A 5,000-nucleotide genomic window follows, 5' to 3' on the forward strand; every position below is an offset into this window, starting at 1 on the left:
GAAAGGCACTTGAGAATTTCCAAATCACTCTTTTTAAAAAAGGGAGCCCAGTTTGTTTTGAGTTTTGAGAAAGCATTTTGGGACAAAACCATTAACTTATTTTGCAGGCGGCTAAGGTCACTACATAAATTGATATTTTTTAAACGATGAAATAACACTTCAAGGGGCAGAAACAACTAACAGTAATTCGATTTAAAATTTGGTAAGCAAAAAGCTAACCCAAATGACAAAAGGAATTCTTCTCGTCTAGATAATATGTATTCGAAAAAATAAAAAACAATTTTATAACAAATACAACATTTTGGTAGAATAATTCCAAGGTTTGCCAATTTTCTATGGTGTCTCTGTTATGTAGTGCTATGTAGTGTTAATAAAATCTTTAATACTGTTCTTAAAAAAGCTAAGTAAAAATAACCCTATTAATAAAAGAAAACGATTCAAGAACTTGGTGGTGTTTACAGCTAATTTCATAGTTCATTAAATACCTAATTATGTCAAAATAAAATTGAGTGATATCATGATTTTTATAAACTTTAAATAAAAAAAATTTGTTGAACAATATCATTAATTGAACAATATTGCAGGAACTGAAGGTCCAGAGTTACTTTTTCTTTTTCCATTCATATTTTTTCCAATTTCCGACATTTCTGGAGTAGTCCAAGGACATAGTGAATCCTTATGAACTGCTGAAAGCTATTGTCTCCTCTTGAGCCAAGACAGAGAATAAAAAGTAGAACGAAAAAAAGCATAATTCCGCTCCATTGTAGAAATATTTGTAGAACATCCAGTGGAACTCAGCCACACACAACACAGATCGTATATACACACAAGGCGCTTATTCACTCAATAAAGAAGATTAAGGGCAGGAACACGATGATATTCACTTTATGCTTTAATCGTACGTTTCGTGACAACATCGCTACATCTTCAGGGATTTTCTACAAAATAAAATATAATATGTTCGCATGAAATAGCTGATTATAAAATACAATTGTTGAAAAAGTAAAAACAGTTTAATGGCACCATTACAGCTCATAAACTTAAATTACATGCACACTTGACTAAAACTGAGAATAGAAGTACAAAACAACTTACAAATGATGAGAAGAACATTTAAGTATTTAAGTTGAAATACATACATACATGAACAACACATACAACCAAAAGCAAAACTCATATATTCATAAAACTACAGCCAAAAACAGCTCCACACATAACCAACCTTTCAGCATCAAAGATAAAAACACACTAAAAGTAAACAACGTAAAGAAGCACAAGGAATGACAAAAAATTAGGCCAAGACCAAGGCGACAGCAGAGGAATGGTTGTTTAAAGTTGGAACTCGTAGTTTGATGTTCAGAGTTTCCAAAATCAACAGTTTGTTGAGTTCCCTTGGTTGGTCAATAATTTTAAAATCTTTGTATTTGATTGTAGTTTTACATTTAATAGTGCGATTCCCTATATAAGATGTTTCTGGGTTAGATAGCTCACACCTAGTTTTCTATAACTAATGCCCTGATGGGAATCAGCCCTGACACTGAGAAAATGCCGGGTAGATCCCACATATTTTCCTAGGTTACATCTGCGACAAGTGTATTCATAAATGACAAACAACGTCATCAAAGGGCAGAGCTGATCTTTAAATTTGAAGAGTGAGCCAATGGTCTTTGGATTCTTAGATGTAAGCTTTAGATTTTTAGTGTGTTTTTTTTTATCTTTGATGTTGAAAGGTTGGTTAAGTGTGGACTGTTTTTAGCTGTAGTTTTATTTATATATGACTTTTGCTTTTGGTTGTATATGTGGTTCTTTTTATATATGTATGTAATATAGCTGAAATATTTCAATCTTCTTCTCATCATTTGTAAGCTTTGTACGTCTAGTCTTACTTTTAGTCAAGAGTGCAAGTAATTCAAGTTTGTGAGTTGTAATTTTACCATTAAACTGTCTTAACTTTTTCAACTATTTGATCTTATAATCAGCTTTTATTTTATGTTAACATATTATATTTATTTTGTAGACAATCCCTGAAGATGTGGCGATGTTGTCACGAAACGTAGGATTAAAGCAAAATGTGAATCTCATCGTGTTCCTGCCCTTAATCTTATTTATCGTGTGAACAAGCACCTTGTTCGTCTGATCTATGTTGATTAGTTATATGTTGGCGACGTATTTTGTTTGGAATAGCATACTTGTGCATGTCAAGGAGGTCTTGTAACTGGGACTGAGTTCTTGGGAGATGCTTGGGTCGTATTTTTTTACTTGGAGTCAATTGTCGAGTGGTGTATTGTTCTCCCACACACTCAGCGATATTTCTTATTTCTGCTTGTGGGAGATGTAAGGGGGGGAGAGAGTTTTTTTTTTTTTTTTTTGTTTTTTTTTTTTTTTTTTTTTTTTTTTACATGACTGGAGAAGAATTCTTTCCTCTCTCTTTTCCTCTCTTGCTCTCTCCTCCGTTTGCCCTTGAAAATAGACTCGGTTTCTTGGCTTAGATATGGGAGATCAGCTACGGACTGGTGTAGTAGGTCACGAGCGTGGGAAGAGCCGATTTACACCCGCAGAGTTTTTTTTCAAGGTGAAGGGAAAATGAATATTGTACATTTCTTTTTATGCGTTTGTGTGTGTGGGTTTCCTTTGGTGTCTTGGAGAATACCTTAGAAGATATTTTGGAAGTGTTGGTTATCATATGATTTCGAGATCATGTTTCAACCACACCCTGATGATTCCTTTGTTTAGATGAAATATCAGGGGTTGATCAGGAAAGAGTCCTAGCACCTAAGATACGCACTTTTTTTTTTTGTGGGTTCGGCAGACAATTATTTAGAATCTACGTTAAGTCACACATGTCGCAGGAGCGCTCGACGAAGCCAAGGGTTTTTTTATTCTGGATATTAGTCATCGCTGCCGTAGTTTTTAGTTCAAGTTCAAGTAAGACATATCATGACAGGCTCTAAGTTTTTCTATCTTTTGTTTTTTTACAACTGTATATGTTACCGTGTATCGTAGTGACTCAATCCGTGGCGTGAGGTCATTTTTCAATGATAATTATCTAGATTTCAGCTGTTCGATTTAGGGGAGAAATTAGGAAATTTTGGATATCTGTATAATAACACTATATTTTTGGATATATTTCATAAGTTGTTGTACATTTTCCTGCTCTTGAGTAATGGCCTTAATTCATCAGGTTTGCGAGGACTTGTAATGTACGACAGTTGTGAACATTTATATTATATATTTTGTTTTTGCGTGGTTAGGGATGTCTGGTGGGTTGGGTGGGGGTGGGGTGGAGGGGGGGTGTGTTGATGCCGCGAGTTTCGGCAGGTATCACAGGTGAATTTAGACTTTGCTCCTGGTTGTTTTTTTGTGGCAAAATCTCTAGTTATGGTAGACTTGATTCAGCTTCAAGTGACCTGCGTGCCAAAGTAGATATTGATGGGGAACCTATCGGTCAGATGCCTCGGATTCATGTTTTAACTGTAAGAGATTAGGGCATAATAAGAGTTTTTTTACTGGCAATTTTGGGAGTGTAGATAATAATACTAGTGATTTTCTTTTACTTTAATTAGACTGTGATCATTCTGTGCTATTTATCATTGTCACCAAGTCCTTTCGCAATCATGGAACACTGCAATTCATGTTATGAAAATTTAATGTTCCAAATACCTGGTTATTATATTTACCAATCATATAATTAAAAGCTTACCTCACTACAGCCCGATACTTGAACTATCATAATAAAAGAAGAATCAAAATATATTAAATTCCATCAAAGACATTGTGAGGTGTCAATATTTAAGCAAGAAATATAATAAAGTAAAAGGGCATCCCTTTATCACAGAACAGCTGTAACTGTCTCCCGAATTAGTGTCACCTCAGAAAAACAGAAGAAACAAAACTGTTATCACTATTGTTTATTCATAAAGATTCCAACCACTGGTGGTCAATAAATGAAACATTACTGTAAAACTTTAAAAAAAATTTTAATTTAAAATTAATAATCAAAATCCCCAATTTTACGTCGAACAAAAATTAGTATCACTTGAAAACACACAAAAATCCACTCAATATGAGTAGAATCTTCAAATCTCAAAATATACTTTAAAGATATATTTTAATTACTATGGGTATCAGATCTTATAAGCTAAGGTTATTATCATTGATCATAATAACAGTATCTAAGAGAGAGAGAGAGAGAGAGTAGATATTATTATCAATGTAACACGCACGGTTTCCAGTCTCCCAGTGACAAAGGTATCGTCTGCTTACCTTCTATAAAACATAGGTTTAATAGATGACGAACACGATTCAAAAAATTTCTGTTCCAGATGGGACAAGAAAAAGTGAGCAAATATTGGGCTCAAAGGGGAACCCATAGCATACCATCCACTTGAGAATAAAGGTTTTGGTTAAAAATAAACATAGTCTTGTACTGCGAGTTCTAAAAGTTGTTTGAAAAGCAATTTACTAAAAACATGAAAAATATAGTCTTCGTCTGGAAACACTTTGTTAACTTGGGACATTTGTGAATAAAGATTCTACATTAAAACTAGCCATATATAATTCACCGTCTTGGTTGATTATTTGATTTTGGGCCCCATTTTTGCTCACTTTTTTATTTAGAGTCTTGTTCGTCATCTTTTAAACCTATGTTTCATAGAAGGTTTGTAGACGATACCTTTGCCCTTTTCAAGCATCAATGGCAGGCAGCAATTCCTACAGTATACTAATTTACAACACCCTAATATCAAATTTACTATATAAGAGGAAAATGAAAAACTGTCTACCATTCTTAGATATTTGCATTACCATAATTAACTATTAATTTAATACAGCAGTCTATAGATAAAAAACGTATACTGGTCTAAACAATAATTTTTACAGATCCTACCATCTCACCTTCAGTTCATAGAGCCCTGAGGTCCTCTTCGAGTTGGGACATTTTTCATAGGAAAATAGAATTTTTACTTTCTTTCAGCAAAATTCATACCCTAAGAATTAGTTCA

The 5,000-nt window shown here is 33.7% G+C and overlaps 1 pseudogene; it reads right to left on the reverse strand.

The window, feature by feature from the left end:
* LOC135200696 (histone H3-like) overlaps nucleotides 1–5,000 on the reverse strand; it is an 8,606-nt pseudogene that overhangs the window by 962 nt on the left and 2,644 nt on the right.

Source organism: Macrobrachium nipponense, chromosome 27 (genome assembly GCF_015104395.2).
Source record: "Macrobrachium nipponense isolate FS-2020 chromosome 27, ASM1510439v2, whole genome shotgun sequence".
In the NCBI taxonomy this organism is placed as follows: Eukaryota; Metazoa; Arthropoda; class Malacostraca; order Decapoda; family Palaemonidae; genus Macrobrachium; species Macrobrachium nipponense.